A 17,140-nucleotide genomic window follows, 5' to 3' on the forward strand; every position below is an offset into this window, starting at 1 on the left:
GTACGGGTCAGTCTCTGATTATGTAAACACTGTGATCCGGCCTCTGAGCGGTCCATGGCAATGAATTCCACAGCTCCCTCATGTCTCCCTCCCTGCAGTGAAGTTGCTGGAGTTTCAGCAGGTGGGATGACTGAGTAAATCGCTGTGCTCTCTCAGGACAGAAGTGTGGCCTCTACTTATTGTGAACTCGCTGGAGCCTCTCAGGGTGGGTTAACTGAATGAAACTCTCCCCACACTCTGAACAGGTTTACAGCTGCTTCCGTTGCGTGAAATGTCTGACGTTTCAGTTGCTCAGGTAACTGAATGAATCTTTTCCCACACTAGGAGCAGGAGAACGACTTCTCCCCAGTGTGAATGCACTGGTGTTTCTGCAAATCGGATGTCTGGATGAGTCCTTTTGCAAACAAGGAGCAGGTCAACAGCCTGTGTGAGCCTGCTCTCTGGTATTTTGTCTCACCTTTACAATCTGAGACTGAGTCGGGAAAAGATACCGGTGCTGTGGGAGACTTCCTGCTTGGTTCCTTTGCTCAATAAGGCGACTCCATCTGAACGTAATGACGACAGACTAATTGCCCTCAGATCCCCTGTCATGAAGGTGATGGAGAGGCTGGTCCTGACTTACCCTGGACGCTCTAAAGTCTGCCTACCAACCTCATGAGGGTGTGGATACATAATCTACCTGTTGCAGCGAGCTCACTCCCATTGGCATTGTGAGAATCGCTTTTTTTTTTGATTTCGCTAGTGCCTTCAATACAATCCAGTCACGTCTTCAGTGCAACAACCTGCAAAGGATGGGCGTAGACAAACTCACTGACTCCTGGATTACTGCCTTCCTGACAGACAGACCCCAGTTTGCACTGCCGGTGGTTCTCTGCCGGAAGTGGTGATGAGTGGTACTGGAGACCCACAAAAAACTGTCCTGTCCACGTTTCTGTTCACACTATTATCTCACCTCCCCCCACATTCTTACTACCTCCCTTCCTTTCCAGTCCTGAAGAAGGGTCTCGGTCTGAAACGCCGACTGTTCTCTCCTCTCCATAGTTGCTCCCGGCCCCTCTGAATTTCCTCCAGCATTTCCCGCCTGTTGCTTTGGATTTCCGCATCTGCAGATTTTCTCCTGTTTGTTCACATGCGCATGCGCGGAGGTCGGAGGACATCCCGAATATCGCGCATGCGCTCAGTTCACGAGGGACTCACAAGGACTGGCTGCAGGTAGGAGGGTCTCCGGGCGGGAATTAATCTCCGGTGTCTGAAACACGTTTGAAGGGTTATTACTGTGAGCTCCTGCCGCAATGGTCCTGCATCCCAGGACAGCACCGGTCGGTTCCCTCTTTCTCAGCCCCACGATCCATACCCGGGTCCCGGGGTGTTTTCAGCTCATGAGCGCGCCATTTCTGCGGCGCATGCGCATCGCTGGCTGGCTGATAAGACAGGTTTCTCGTTCGCGGGGCCTTCTGGGTAAAGGTGTAGCCATGCGTGACTCTGCCAGCGTTGTCCCGGTGCAGTCGGAGGAAATGTGAGCGAATTTATCTCCCAAACACTGCCGAGGCCCAGCTATATAAATGCAAGGATTAGTAACTCGGAACAAAAATATATTTCCGAGTTAATCTTGGATGAAAAGTCTACTTTCCAATCAGTAAAAATGTCAGTTAGTGCTGTATGGCAAAAAAAATCCTCCCGTCAGATTTAGTTCTCTCTCTGTAAAGAAGGATATAAAACAGCTTTGTCCTCGATGCCAACTGAGTTATGGGTTTCACATCACAAAAGTGCCACACTCCAATGAGAATAACTACTTTCATGTCATTGCCATTGCCATCAATGTGTTCATCACTGTCAATCAGCTGGGGGGAGGGAATCCAAGGAATCAGAAAATCTCCAGGATCAGACATGTAGTAACAAGTGCTCTTTGCAGTGTTGTGGAACATGAGCAGAACTGAAATAATACCAAAGAACAAACTGAGCCAAGTCACAGTTTGATCGAAGGCAGAAACAGCCCATTCTCATGCAGACGGGAATACAGTCAGAGAATTTGATGGTCACTCTGGATGCCTGATCCTTGCCTTGTTAGAAGGTGAGGAATTCATACAGAAACAAAGAAATCTACATTACATTACACACCCTTCGTCCCAGAATGTTGTGCAGATCATGCAATCTAACTGAGAAACTGCCTAGAAATTTCCTACCACATCGCCCTCTACTCATCCTAGCTCCATGTATCTATCTGAGAGTCTCTTGAAATACCCTATTGTATCCAGCTCTCCCATCTTCGCAGTGTATTCCACACTCACCACTCTGTGCGAAAAACTTACCTCTGACATCCCCCTCGTACCGACTTCCAAGCACCTTAAAACTATGCTCCCTCCTGTGAGCCATTACTGGTCAGGGATACTATTACAGCTGCAGAAAGGGTGGGTAATGTAGCAGGATCCTCTTTTGAGTCAGTATGGGTAGAAATCAGGAACAGGAAGGGAGCAGTTACTCTACTGGGGGTATTCTATAGGCCCCCTGGTAGCAGCCGAGATACCGAGGAACAGATTGGGAGGCAGATTTTGGAAAGGTGCAAAAATAACAGGGTTGTTATCATTGGTGACTTTAATTTCCCTAATATTGATTGGTACTTGATTAGTTCCAAGGGTTTAGATGGGGCAGAGTTTGTTAAGTGTGTCCAGGATGGATTCCTGTCACAGTATGTTGACAGGCCGACTAGGGGGAATGCCATACTAGATCTAGTATTAGGTAACGAACCGGGTCAGGTCACAGATCTGTCAGTGGGTGAGCATCTGGGAGACAGTGATCACCGCTCCCTGATCTTTAGCATTATCATGGAAAAAGATAGAATCAGAAAGGACAGGAAATTTTTTAATTGGGAAGGTCAAAATATGAGGCTATAAGGCTAGAACTTGTGGGTGTGAACTGGGATGATGTTTTTTCAGGGAAATGTACTATGGACATGTGGTCGATGTTTAAGGATCTCTTGCAGGATGTTAGGGTTAAATTTGTCCCGGTGAGGAAGATAAAGAATGGTAGGGTGAAGGAACCACGGGTGACAAGAGAAGTGGAAAATCTAGTCAGGTGGAAGAAGACAGCTTACATGAGGTTTAGGAAGCAAGGATCAGATGAGTCTATTGAGGAATATAGGGTAGCAAGAAAGGAGCTTAAGTAGGGGCTGAGAAGAGCAAGAAGGGGGCATGAGAAAGCCTTGGTGAGTAGGGTAAAGGAAAACCCCAAGGCATTCTTCAATTATGTGAAGAACAAAAGAATGACAGGAGTGAAGGTAGGACCGATTAGAGATAAAAGTGGGGAGATGTGCCTGGAGGCTGTGGAAGTGAGCGAGGTCCTCAATGAATACTTCTCTTCGGTATTCACACTGAGAGGGAACTTGATGACGGTGAGGACAATATGAGTGAGGTTGATGTTCTGGGGCATGTTGATATTAAGGGAGAGGAGGTGTTGGAGTTGTTAAAATAAATTAGGACGGATAAGTCCCTGGGGCCTGACGGAATATTCCCCAGGCTGCTCCACGAGGCGAGGGAAGAGATTGCTGAACCTCTGGCTATGATTTTTATGTCCTCGTTGTCCACGGGAATGGTACCGGTGGATTGGAGGGAGGTAAATGTTGTCCCCTTGTTCAAAAAAGGTAGTAGGGATAGTCCAGGTAATTACAGACCAGTGAGCCTTACGTCTGTTGTGGGAAAGCTGTTGGAAAAGATTCTTAGAGATAGGCTCTGTGGGCATTTAGAGAATCATGGTCTGATCAGGGACAGTCAGCATTGCTTTGTGAATGGCAGATCGTGTCTAACAAGCCTGATAAGAGTTCTTTGAGGAGGTGACCAGGCATATAGATGAGGGTAGTGCAGCGGATGTGATCTACATGGATTTTAGTAAGGCATTTGACAAGGTTCCACATGGTAGGCTTATTCAGAAAGTCAGAAGGCATGGGATCCAGGGAAGTTTGGCCAGGTGGATTGAGAATTGGCTTGCCTGTAGAAGGCAGAGGGTCATGGTGGAGGGAGTACATTCAGATTGGAGGGTTGTGACTAGTGGTGTCCCACAAGGATCTGTGCTGGGACCTCTACTTTTCGTGATTTTTGTTAACGACCTGGATGTAGGGGTAGAAGGGTGGGTTGGCAAGTTTGCAGACGACACAAAGGTTGGTGGTGTTGTAGACAGTGTAGAGGATTGTCAAAGATTGCAGAGAGACATTGATAGGATGCAGAAGTGGGCTGAGAAGTGGCAGAAGGAGTTCAACCTGGAGAAATGTGAGGTGGTACACTTTGGAAGGACAAATTCCAAGGCAGAGTACAAAGTAAATGGCAGGATACTTGGTAGTGTGGAGGAGCAGAGAGATCTGGGGGTACATGTCCACAGATCCCTGAAAGTTGCCTCACAGGTAGATAGGGTAGTTAAGAAAGCTTATGGGGTGTTAGCTTTCATAAGTCGAGGGATAGAGTTTAACAGACGCGATGTAGTGAGGCAGCTCTCTTAAACTCTGGTTAGGCCACACTTGGAGTACTGTGTCCAGTTCTGGTTGCCTCAGTATAGGAAGGATGTGGAAGCATTGGAAAGGGTACAGAGGAGATTTACCAGGATGCTGCCTGGTTTAGAGAGTATGGATTATCATCAGAGATTAAGGGAGCTAGGGCTTTACTCTTTGGAGAGAAGGAGGATGAAAGGAGACATGATAGAGGTGTACAAGATATTAAGAGGAATAGATAGAGTGGACAGCCAGCGCCTCTTCCCCAGGGCACCGCTGCTCAGTACAAGAGGACATGGATTTAAGGTAAGGGGAGGGAAGTTCAAGGGGGATATTAGAGGAAGGTTTTTCGCTCAGAGCGTGGTTGGTGCGTGGAATGCACTGCCTGAGTCAGAGGCAGATACACTAGTGAAATTTAAGAGGCTAATAGACAGGTATATGGAGGAATTTAAGGTGGGGCGTTATATAGGAGGCAGGGTTTGAGGGTCAGCACAACATTGTGGGCTGAGGGGCCTGTAATGTGCTGTACTATTCTATGTTCTATTTTCAGTCTTGGGAAAAAGCCTCTATCCCTCATCATCTTATTCACCTTTCTGAATTGACAGAGAATTGATCGCAGTGGGATATCATTCTCCTTCTCTCAGTGTGGGAAGGGATTCACTCACAGACTGGCCAGTGAGTTCACAGTGGGGAGAGGCCATTCACCTGCTCTGTGTGAGGGAGGGGAACTACTCAGTCATCCAGCCTGAAGATACCTCAGCAAGTTCACACCACAGTGAGATGCTCCCCCTGTTCTGCAAGCGGGAAGCCATTCATTCTGTCATTGATGCTGACGATACTGTACATGGGGTCCTGGTGAGAGCGGACAAGGAACACTGTGCACAGCTCTGATCTTCCTCCCCGAGTCCGCCTTCGGGTTGCAGGGAATGAAGAGAAGGTTTCCCACATTGACTGATTGGGTGGGGGTGGCTGTGTCCTTGGAGATATTACACAGGCTGGGACTGTCTCAAAATTAGAGAAATAAGAGGTGGTCTGACTGACACAGTCTCACAGGAATTTCATCACCCAGAGTGCAGTGAATTTTTGCAATTTTCTCCACAAGGTTTCTAAGTTCAAAAGGCAAATTTAGGGCCACAGTGGTGACGGAAACACTGCGGGAAAGTGGCGCTGAATGAAGGGCAGAGAAGGCACAAGGGGTCGAATGGCCACACCGATCATGTTTATTTCCTAAAGCACAAGTTTACCTGTGCAATATTTCCCTTTGGGCTTTAGCCTGTCAGATTGCACAGAGACGCGGTGAGAGTTCCGGAGATCCTTCGGCAGCCACTGCGGGGCATCTCCCGTCTCCCAGCAACAGGGGACGGGTCTGGGAGGCAGCTTCGGACAACCGGCTCCGATCCACGCCGGGGAAAGACCAGGCACCCTCCGTGTTGCTGAAACATCTCACGGAATCTCACCCAGTCTCCTCACCTCTGCCACCTGAAGGAATTAAGACCCGGGCCGGTGTTGCAGACTTTACCCGAAGTGCCGCTCCCGATCTTCTACTTCTCACCGGGTCCAGTCGCTTCCGGTTCCATTCTGAGCGCTCGGCGTCCCGCCCACTGACACGCTCCGCCAATGAGAGCATGTTTGTTCCAGCGCTGTTCTCTGATTGGCTGTGAGTTTGTCTGAGGTCGGGCTGCTGCCGGGAGCTGGAGATGTCAGTCACAGTTTGTTCTCAGAATCAAAGCAAGTTCCCCGAGGCTCAAAGTTCAAAGTAAGTTTTATTATCGGAGTACAAATAAATCACCGCATACAGCACCGAGATTCATTTTCCTGCGCACATACTAAACAGAATTCTGTAGAGTAGTAACTATAACAGCGTCATGAAAGATCAGCCAGAGTGCTGACGGTAACAAACTGTGCAAATGCAAATATGGAGGAACAGGATAATAACAAGAGCATGAAATAACCGCAGCGGCTGCTGATGGATCTCCGGAGCTCTCACCGCTCCCCTGTGTAATCCGACAGGCTGAAGGCCAAGGGAGAACAAGGCACAAAGGGAAACTCGTGATTTAGAAAATGAGCAGCAGGCGCTGACGTGGCCATTCGGCCCCTCACTGATTCTGTTATTCACTCAATCACTATTTTCCTGCCGAGCCCCCAAATATGACCTCGGGTTTTGAGTCTGTGGCGCTTGGCTACACACTCCAGCCGGAGGAATCATCATTCCTGGCCCAGCCCTGCGAGACTGTGTCTGTCTCTTAATTCTCTCATTCGGAGACAGGCCCAGTGTGATCATTCGTTGTGGGAGCATCTCAGTGCACCACTGCATCTGTCTCCTCACTGCACAATATCCTCCACATCCCCAATCGCATGGTATGAACTAATTTAATAATCGTTTGAAATATTTACTGAACAATCGTGTCACCCCCCAGCCTGACTCTCTTTATACCTGGAGAAAAGTAAAAACGAGCTGCTGGTGTTACACAGCTCGTCAGGCAGCGTCTGTGGAGGGAAATGGAAAATGGACATTTCGGGTTGAGACAGTCCAGATGTAGGATCTCGACCCGGAAAGTCGATTGTACATTTCTCTCCGCAGTTGCTGCCCGACCCACTCAGTTACTCTGGCCTCATGTTTCTTACTCGAGATTCCAGCATCTGCAGTCTCTTTTCAGAACTTGTCCCTTTCAGTCCGGCCTCAGACTGAACCAGGCTCTTCTCTCCATCTTCATTTCTGTTCTGCTTCTTCTTCAGCCCATCACGCCGATCGGGACACAGGCGGCCACCAGCAGCTCTCCGAGGGTTGATCGGCCCATCACGCCGATCGGGACACAGGCGGCCACCAGCAGCTCTCCGGGGGTCGATCGGCCCATCACGCCGATCGGGACACAGGCGGCCACCAGCAGCTCTCTGAGGGTTGATCGGCCCATCACGCCGATCGGGACACAGGCGGCCACCAGCAGCTCTCTGAGGGTTGATCGGCCCATCACTCCGATCGGGACACAGGCGGCCACCAGCAGCTCTCTGAGGGTTGATCGGCCCATCACGCCGATCGGGACACAGGCGGCCACCAGCAGCTCTCTGAGGGTTGATCGGCCCATCACGCCGATCGGGACACAGGTGGCCACCAGCAGCTCTCTGGGGGTTGATCGGCCCATCACGCCGATCGGGACACAGGCGGCCACCAGCAGCTCTCTGAGGGTTGATTGGCCCTGTGGCCTCTGCTTTCACCACACGACTTCAATCGTCTTCCAGGGGAAGGTCCTTCTGATCCCAGGGATGAGGCCTTTGGAGATTCATTTGACGTTTCTGTCACACTGGGTTTTAATGGGATGGGTTTGCTAGCCCCATGCCCGACTCTCCTCCTTTCATAGCCGGGCTTAGGCAGTCCATGGCTGAGTTTTCATTCTGTTCTGACCTGCTTAATCTGTTTCTGATCCATCACTGATCTGGAAATTACCACAATTCCTTCCCACAGAGAGCAACATAATGTTCATTCCCTGAGACTGCAGCGCGCGTAGTGGACAATCTCGGTACTGCAGGGGATCAGCAGCTCCCCGAAAGTGAAAGCATTCTGAATCAGGAAGTGCCGGGAGTTAACATGGCTTCGAAAGGATCGGCCGAGAGTTGGACCGAGGAGGTAATTTGTCCCGTCTGCCTGGATTTCTTCACCGATCCGGTTATACTGGAGTGTGGACACAACTTCTGTCGCTCTTGTATCACACGGTATTGGGAAAGGGAGGAGAGAAACTCCTGCCCGGAATGTAGAGAGGTGTTTGCTGACCGCACCCTCAGGGCCAGTCGGGCCTTAGCAAATCTGGCTGAAAAAGCTCGAAATCTAAACCAGAATCCGAAAGGGAAGGAAAGTAAACGTCACTGCGAGGAACATGAGGAAGAACTGAAGCTGTTTTGTGAAACGGACAAGACACTGATCTGTCTGATCTGTAGAGATGCGCAGGAACACAAAGAGCACCGCTTCAAGCCGATTAAAGAAGCTGTTAAAATCTACAAGGTAATCTAACGTTAATTTGATACTTAACCCATCTTTTCTTGTCCTACATAATATCACATGAGCCTCCAAAACAAACACATCACTCTCTGCAACTTCCGCCATTTCCAACGGGATTCTAGCATCACTCCGTCCCACAGCCCACCTCCGCACTCCGCAACTCTCCGCTCTCTATACGGGTCGCGGTCCACGTCCTGTATCACCCTGATCCACTCGCTCCTCCCCACTGATCTCCCTCCTGGCACTGACACCTGCAATTGGGACAAGTGGGACCTGACTCCTAACCTCCTCCCTCGTCACCATTCAGGGCCGCAAACAGCCCAGTTCCTCCCGTTTCTTCCATGGTCGATTGTCCTCTCGAATTAGATTCCTTCTTCTCCAGCCCTTTACATCTTCCACCTGTCCCCTCTCAGCTTCTCACTTCATCACCCTCCCCCACGTTCCCCCTCACGTTGTCTCACCCATCACCTGTCAGCTGGTTCTCATTCCCAACCTTTTTATTCTGGCTTCTGTCCCATTCCTTCCCAGTCCTGATGAAGGGTCTCATCCCGGAACACTGACTGTTTATTTCCCCTGAATAGATGCTGCCTGACTCACTGAGTTCCTCCGGCATTTTGTGTGATAATCGGGTTTGATCACCTGTTTCTTTTGATGCATCTTTGTTTCTATTTCCTTCACTCTCTGACTTCCAGGATCAGATAAAATCTTCCTTAAACTCTCTCACAAAAAAGAAATCAGACTTCCAGGAAAAGGAGCAGCAACAGAAAGAGAAGATTTCCGGAGTTCGGGTGAGGCTTCCTGAGCAGAATTTCTGATATTACAGTCGAGTTTTGCTCCCTTTAATGCAGAATAGCCGAGTATCGCAGCTCCAGTGACCAGCGTTCGATCCTGACCTCTGTTGTTGTCTGTGTGGAGTTTGCATGCTCTCCCTGTGACCACAAGAGACTACGACACATCCCAAGTGCATGCCGGATGAATGGCTAATTACCGTTAACCCTGTAAAGGTGGGGAGGGTGTATGTGAATCAGGTGGGAGTAAATGGGTCAATGGGGAGAATAGATTTCAGGAAAACGTCAGTGAATGGGGTTGATGGGAATGTTTCAGAGCTAGCATGGACATTAATGGACCAAATGGTCTCCTTAATGTCATCAGGAAATACACACAGCAATACAGTAAATTAATCTTCACTTTAATTTGACAGAAACAGTCACCCAGCATTCAGACCTACATCACATCCCAGTTTGCTGAACTGCGCCAGATTATCACTGAGAAAGAGCAGAGCTTACTCAGGGATCTCAAAGAAGAAGAGAAGAGGATTCTCGACACAATGGAGAAAAATCTTCTAGCTCTCCAAGAGAATATAAGGATTATTCAGGAGGAAATCACTAAGTTAAAGGAACAGATGGATCAAAAAGACGGTGTGATATTTCTCAAGGTGAGGGATTATATTTCAATTTGTTCCTGTCAAAGGGCACTAAATGAACAGTGGTATATTTGAAATAAACACAGCACAGCGGCCAATTCTAACAAATCAATTGCCGCTGCTGGTGATCTCACACAGATTGTTCGACCTGTATGACGCACACGTCAATCACACGAATAATCTCCTTCCAAAATGTCGAAGATTTGTATTCGATCCTTTATCTGCAACAGACAATCATGAAGCAATGAAACTTCAGCGTAATTAATCGCAAATTAATCAGCAACAAAGCGGTTAACAAACGATATGATATCCGTCCGTTCTCAGCTCAAAACTGCCCAGAACAAAGCATGGATATGTAACTTATTCCCTTCACTATTACCACACCCCACACACGTGACTAGTTACAATAACAATCACGTAACACAGAACACAATGCAGACAGGGCAATCAAAGACAGAAAACAGATGCGTCACTCCTGGACACAGCATTTACAAATGGCAGTAAACTGTTTTTCACCAGACAATTGATCCTCCACACTGCCAAGAGGCTTACCATTAATACCATATTCTGCCATCATATTTGACCTACCAAGTGAACCACCTCACACTTACCTGGGTTGAACTCCAAACTGCCACTTCTCAGCCCAGTTTTCATCCTATCGATGTCCCACCGTAAACTCTTGACAGCCCTCCACACTATCCACAACATCCCCAGCATTTGTGTCATCAGCAAATTTACTAACGCATCCCTCCATTTCCTCATCCAGGGCATTTATAATAATCACAAAGAGAAGGGGTCCCACAACAGAGCCCTGAGGCACACCACTGGTCACCAACCTCCATGCAGAATATGACCTGTCTACAGCCACACTTTGTCTTCTGTGGGCAAGCCAATTCTGGTTGAATAAATCAATGTCCCCTTGGATCCCTTGCTGAAATCCATATACTCTACATCTACTGTTCTACGTTCATCAATGTGTTTTGTCACATCCTCAAAAAATTCAATCAGGGTCATAAGGAACGACCTGCCTTTGACAAAGCAATGCTGACTATACCTGATCATATTATGCCTCTCCAAATGTTCATAAATCCTGCCTCTCAGAATCTTCTCCATCACTTACCAACCACTGAAGTAACACTCACTGGTCTATAATTTTCTGGGCTATCTCTCCTCCCTTTCTTGAATAAGGGAATGACATCTGCATCCCTCCAGTCCTCTGGAACCTCTCCTGTCCCCATTGATGATGCAAAGATCATAGGCAGAGGCTCAGCAATCTCCTCCCACAGTGGCCTGGGGTACATCTCGTACGGTCTCCATCTGAAACAATCTCCTCCCACAGTGGCCTGGAGTACATCTCATCCGGTCTCCATCAGAAACAATCTCCTCCCACAGTGGCCTGGGGTACATCTCGTCCGGTCTCCATCAGAAACAATCTCCTCCCACAGTGGCCTGGGATACATCTCGTCCAGTCTCCATCAGAAACAATCTCCTCCCACAGTGGCCTGGGGTACATCTCGTCCGGTCTCCATCTGAAACAATCTCCTCCCACAGTGGCCTGTAGTACATCTCGTCCGGTCTCCATCAGAAACAATCTCCTCTCTCAGTGGCCTGGGGTACATCTCGTCCGGTCTCCATCAGAAACAATCTCCTCCCACAGTGGCCTGGGATACATCTCGTCCGGTCTCCATCAGAAACAGGCCATTCGGTCCATCATCTTCTATCAATTTCCCTGCTTCAAAATTCTCCTCCCACATACTCACCACACCCAGCAACACAGCACCGAACTCGATGGTCGCTCACGTGTTTATCCAGTTTCCCCATTACATTCAATCTCTCTTGTTCCGCTTCAACCACTCCTGTGGCAGCGAGTTCCACTTCACTAAATTTCTTATGGGATTTATTAAAATCAATCTGGAATTTTACCTCCCACAATTCTTCCCGTAAAGAGAGGTACTTCACCCCCCACCTCTCACAATTAAATCCATCACTGATCTTAAATTCCTCCATCCTGTCACCCTGATATCATATCCAGATGAAAATGGACAACCTGTCCTGTCTTCCCTGTAAGTTTCATCCTCTTAGTAATGGTCTGACATTCAGAAACTTTCCCTGTAATTTAACCCACGGTTCTCTATTGTCCATGTGTGTGAGTGACTGTGGGAGTGGCAATTTTCAACACCTTGTAATGATTTGGATGAAATTCAGGATGTGGACAGTAAGTCCAAGTCTAATCAGATTTATGTTTGATTTATTTCAGGAGGAAGCTCATTGGAACAGGAGGTAGGACATACTCTTTAGTGAAAATCTGTATAGTTCAAAATTGCAGTTTATAACCAGCAGTTTAATATTTACAGAATCAGTGATGATGTCCAGGAATTGTCAGTGACAGATGAGGCCCTACCGGTTGAAAAATTCAATCACCTCTATTTGTTGAACACAGTGCTGAGAGAAACACTTGATGCCATTAACCGAGGTAAAACTTACAAAGATTCATTTCTCCTTGTTCAGTTGCGTTCTAATTTGAAGCAAGGATTGTCTATAATTATACAAGGAGAACCTATATTTATAATTATAATTAAGGGGAACTGAAGTTTATTCCACATCAACCCCACCGACTGGGAGGCATCACTGTCACATGGGCAGCTGGAGATGTCAGACCCCTGAACACACCAGCACAGGGTCACAATACAACCAATACACGGGACTGGCAGATGAACCACTGTGTCCCGATCCCAGGAACACTGCACTAACACACCAGGACATGAGTTTGGATCCACCAGAGGAACTGGGAATTTAATACTGACTTGATGATATTGTAGGGAATAAAAGCAGGTATCAGTGTGGTGACAGGGATTGTCAGGAAAATACACAAGTCCTTTGTACGCTGTGAGTGCAGACTCTGACTGACACAGGTCTTCACCCCACCCCCTCCTGAATGTGTGGCTGAGAAGCTGCTGCAGGGGGCAGAGCTTCAGCTTCTTGGATCATTGGGATCTCTTCTGGGGGAAGTATGACCTGTTCAAAAGTGACAGGTTGCACCTGAACCCGAGGGGGAACAATATTCTCTGAGAGAGGTTCGATAGAGCTGTTAGGGAGGGTTTCAACTAATTTGGCAGAGGGGTGGGAATGAGAGTGAAGGGACTCTGGATAGGACTGATGATAAAAATGCAAAGATAGCGTGCAGTCAGACTGTCAGATAGGGCGGACAGATGCGAGGACACAATTGCAGCCAGCAGGGTGAGTATCAGTGCATTAGGGATGCAGAATTAAAAAGGGTAGCAGATACAGTACACAAAGTGTTATATCTCAATGCATGGAGTATGAGAAATAAGGTGGATGATCTTGTTGCTCGATTACAGATTGTCAGGTATGATGTTGTGGCCATCACGGAAACGTGGCTGAAGGATGGTTGTAGTTGGGAGCTGAATGTTCAAGGTTACACAATGTATCGGAGGAAGGAAGGAAGGCCGATGGGGTGGTGTGACTCTGTTGGTAAATCAGCAGCTAGATGTTAACATAGGATTGGAAGATGTTGAATCATGTGGGTTGAGGTAAGGAACTGCAAAAGTAAAAATGACACTGACACCAGTCATATACAGGCCTCCCAACAGTCAGTGGGTTGAGGCCCACAGATTACAACTGGAAATAGAAAAGGCTGATGAAAAGGACAATGTTATGATAATCATGGGAGATTTCAACATGCAGGGCAATTGGGAAAATCAGGTTGGTAAAGGATCTCAAGAGAGTGAGTTTGTTGAATGCAATGTGATGGCTTTCTAGAGCAGTTTGTCGTTGAGCCTACTCGGGGAACAGCTCTACTGGATTGGGTGTTATGTATTGAACCAGAGCTGAGTAGTTAAAAGATAGATAGATAGATAGATAGATACTTTATTCATCCCCATGGGGAAATTCCAACTTTTTTCCAATGTCCCATACACTTGTTGTAGCAAAACTAATTACATACAATACTTAACTCAGTAAAAAATATGATATGCATCTAAATCACTATCTCAAAAGCATTAATAATAGCTTTTAAAAAGTTCTTAAGTCCTGGCGGTAGAATTGTAAAGCCTAATGGCATTGGGGAGTATTGACCTCTTCATCCTGTCTGAGGAGCATTGCATCGATAGTAACCTGTCGCTGAAACTGCTTCTCTGTCTCTGGATGGTGCTATGTAGAGGATGTTCAGAGTTATCCATAATTGACCGTAGCTCTGGATGGTGCTATGTAGAGGATGTTCAGAGTTATCCATAATTGACCGTAGCCTACTCAGCACCCTTCGCTCAGCTACCGATGTTAAACTCTCCAGTACTTTGCCCACGACAGAGCCTGCCTTCCTTACCAGCTTATTAAGACGTGAGGCGTCCCTCTTCTTAATGCTTCCTCCCCAACACGCCACCACAAAGAAGAGGGCGCTCTCCACAACTGACCTATAGAACATCTTCAGCATCTCACCACAGACATTGAATGACGCCAACCTTCTTAGGAAGTACAGTCGCCTCTGTGCCTTCCTGCACAAGGCATCTGTGTTGGCAGTCCAGTCTAGCTTCTCGTCTAACTGTACTCCCAGATACTTGTAGGTCTTAACCTGCTCCACACATTCTCCATTAATGATCACTGGCTCCATATGAGGCCTAGATCTCCTAAAGTCCACCACCATCTCCTTGGTCTTGGTGATATTGAGACGCAGGTAGTTTGAGTTGCACCATATCACAAAGTCCTGTATCAGTTTCCTATACTCCTCCTCCTGTCCATTCCTGACACACCCCACTATGGCCGTGTCATCAGCGAACTTCTGCACATGGCAGGACTCCGAGTTATATTGGAAGTCTGATGTGTACAGGAGGCACAACCTCCTTAGGAGAAACCTTAGGAGGCAGTGCTCATAACGTGACTGAGTTCAACTTGAAATCTGATAAGGAGAAAGTGAAGTCTGACATTGTAGTATTTCAGAGGAGTGAAAGAAATTACAGTGGTCTGAGAGAGGAGTTGGCCAAAGCAAATTGGAAGGAGATGCTGGCAGGGATGAGAGCAGAGCAGAAATGGTGTCAGTTCTGGGAAAATGAGGAAGGTGAAGGATAGATGTATTCCAAAAATAAATAAATACTCAAATGGCAAAATAGTAAAACCGTGGCTGACAAGGGAAGACAAGTTAATGTAAAGGCAAAAGAGAGGGCATACAACTAAACAAAAATTAGCAGGAAGACAGAGGTTTGGGAAGCTTTTAAATATCTACAGAGAGGAACTGAAAGAATGATTGGGATGAAAAAATAAACAAGAAATAGATTTGAATTGAATTGACTTTATTACTTACATCATTCCTATACTTGAGGATTAAAATTCTTTATGTTACATCTCTGTCTAAATGTGCAATTTATAGTAATTTATGATGAATAATATGTACAACAGGCTGGTCAATATAACATAGAAATTCAGTTGTGTCCACATGAGTTAATCAGTCTGATGGCCTGGTTGAAGAAGCTGTCCCGGAGCCTGTTGCTCCTGGCTTTTAATCTGTGGTTCAGAATCCAATGTTAGCATTCAATTCAAGAGCAGGGATGTGATGCTGAGGCTTTATAAGGCACTGGTGAAGCCTCACCTTGAGTATTGTGAACAATTTTTCTAAGAAAAGATGTTCTGGCATTGCAGAAGGTTCATTTCATAAGGATGTTTCCAGGAATGAAAGGGTTATCATACAAGGAACGTTTGATAGCTCTGTGTCTGTACTCGCTGGAATTTAGAAAGATGAGGGGGGAATCTCATTGAAACCTTTCGAATGTTGAAAGTCCTAGACAGAGTAGATGTGGAAAGGATGTTTCCCATGGCGGTGGAGTTTAGGACAAGAGGGCACAGCCTGAAGATAGAGGGGGGTCTATTTAAAACAGATGCGGAGAAATTTGAGCCAGCAGCTGGTGAATTTGTGGAACTTGTTGTGTGTATTTAAGGCAGAACTTGATAGGTTCTAGATTGGACACAGCATCAAAGGTTACGGGGAGAAGGCCAGGGAGTGGGGCTGAGGAGGGGAAATAAGGATCAGCCATGATTGAATGGCGGAGCAGACTCGATGGGCAAATGGCCTAATTCTGCTCCTATGCCTAATTCTGCTCCTATGTCTTATGGTGATCAGACCACTACATTGAAGCATTGTGAGAATGAGCTCGGACACACCAACATGGGTCAAGATTTCATCTTGGGAGAAGCATGCACAGCATAACCGGCCTGGCAAAGCTCCCTCACACACATACACAGGAAGGACTGGCAGATTGTAGTCAGAGCCTCAGCAATGTACGTTGTTATTTCCCTCAGTAACCTGGAAACCAATCTCTTCAGAGACAGTCATTTATTCATTTAAACAACTCAATCAAGTGTGATACACGGCCACAGAAATAGGCACAAATTCCCATTTAGGATTGAAATCTGCCGTCCTTACCCAGTCTGTCTGTTCTGTGGCACTGAGCTGCCCTCTGACGTGACGTTACATCAACACTTCACAGACAGACTCCGGGGTGAGATTCCTCAGGAGGATGATCTGGGAGGGTTTGACGGATGTTGAACTCACGGCCCACTTCATCAATCTGCAAGACTAAGATGTCTTCTTGAGCATGGCCCATTTGTGTGTGTTTGCCCCCCCCCCATCCCTCTAACCATTTCCCATCTGTGTACCTGCCCAAATTTATTTTAAAATATTTTATTTTTACCTGTTTCTACAGCGTCTGAGGGCAAATTCCATTTACCAACCTCCCTCTGTATGAGAATGTAACCCGATAGACCACTCAGAAAAATTTCCTGTCTCACTTTCAATCCGAGGCCTCTGGTTCTGTACTCCCATTTCTTGGAAAAAGAAACGTTATTTAAGCTCCTTATGAATTATTTCCCTCGATAAGGGGTCATACCTGAACATCCTACACTACAGCTGAATAGCCCAAGCTTATCCACTCTCTGCTTTTAACCCAAGCCCCCAGTCCTGGTAACATCCTCCTGAAGCCTCCTGTCCAGTGTGATGACATCCTCCCCATATTCGGGAACCGGAAATGCAGACAATGCTCCAAGTGTGGTCTATCATCGACATCAAAGGCCTTGCTGAATTTCATGTGGACAGTGTGGAATAGGCTGATGAATACAGGACTGAAGGTGTTTTTTAGATTGGGACAAGAAGGGCGGCGTGGGAGCTAAATTCTGAAGGAAGGCAGTTTTGTAAAAAACTTTGCGTTCAAGAACGGCGAGACTGCGCAGGACAGCACGGAGAGTTTAA

The 17,140-nt window shown here is 47.1% G+C and overlaps 1 long non-coding RNA gene across 1 annotated transcript; it reads left to right on the forward strand.

Annotated features, from left to right (window-relative positions):
• Window positions 1–9,753: 9,753 nt before the first annotated feature.
• LOC140722137 (uncharacterized) lies at window positions 9,754–12,355 on the forward strand. The gene is made up of 3 exons (XR_012097544.1): window positions 9,754–9,900; window positions 12,146–12,168; window positions 12,243–12,355. It is a non-coding gene; the product is annotated as an uncharacterized lncRNA (long non-coding RNA).
• Window positions 12,356–17,140: the final 4,785 nt, after the last annotated feature.

This window comes from Hemitrygon akajei, unplaced genomic scaffold, assembly GCF_048418815.1.
Source record: "Hemitrygon akajei unplaced genomic scaffold, sHemAka1.3 Scf000070, whole genome shotgun sequence".
NCBI classification, from domain to species: Eukaryota; Metazoa; Chordata; class Chondrichthyes; order Myliobatiformes; family Dasyatidae; genus Hemitrygon; species Hemitrygon akajei.